This window comes from Sinocyclocheilus anshuiensis, unplaced genomic scaffold (assembly GCF_001515605.1).
Source record: "Sinocyclocheilus anshuiensis isolate Anshui unplaced genomic scaffold, SAMN03320099.WGS_v1.1 scaffold1514, whole genome shotgun sequence".
Lineage (NCBI taxonomy): Eukaryota > Metazoa > Chordata > Actinopteri > Cypriniformes > Cyprinidae > Sinocyclocheilus > Sinocyclocheilus anshuiensis.
The window spans coordinates 340850-341215 of NW_015546148.1; the positions used below are offsets into that span (position 1 = coordinate 340850).

At 47.8% G+C, this 366-nt stretch overlaps 1 pseudogene; it reads left to right on the plus strand.

Moving 5' to 3' along the window:
- The window catches only part of LOC107701256 (ATP-binding cassette sub-family G member 2-like), a 31600-nt pseudogene that overhangs the window by 10407 nt on the left and 20827 nt on the right, over window positions 1-366 (plus strand).

The window sequence follows — 366 nt, forward strand, 5'->3', positions numbered from 1 at the left end:
GTCTGTGTTTTACTGAAGGTTTCTGGACGTTCTGGCTGCTCGTAAGGATCCTGCTGGTCTTTCTGGAGAGGTTCTTATAGACGGAGCTCCACAGCCTCCAAACTTCAAATGTCTGTCTGGATACGTAGTGCAGGTATAAACCACACAAGCACTCATTTACTACATTTCCTTTCTTCTGATCACTTAGTGAAGCAGCAGCACATTCTCTCGGAGTGAGAGCTTCGAAGGGTTGAAGGATGTAGGGGATCAAACAACTGTTTCTTGAAGTGCCCTTCTGCATCATCATCACGTGCCCACTCGGAGGCACCGTCATCATGCAAAGAATCTGCGCAAAGGATCATGGGAGCCCGAAGTGTCCATCAGTTT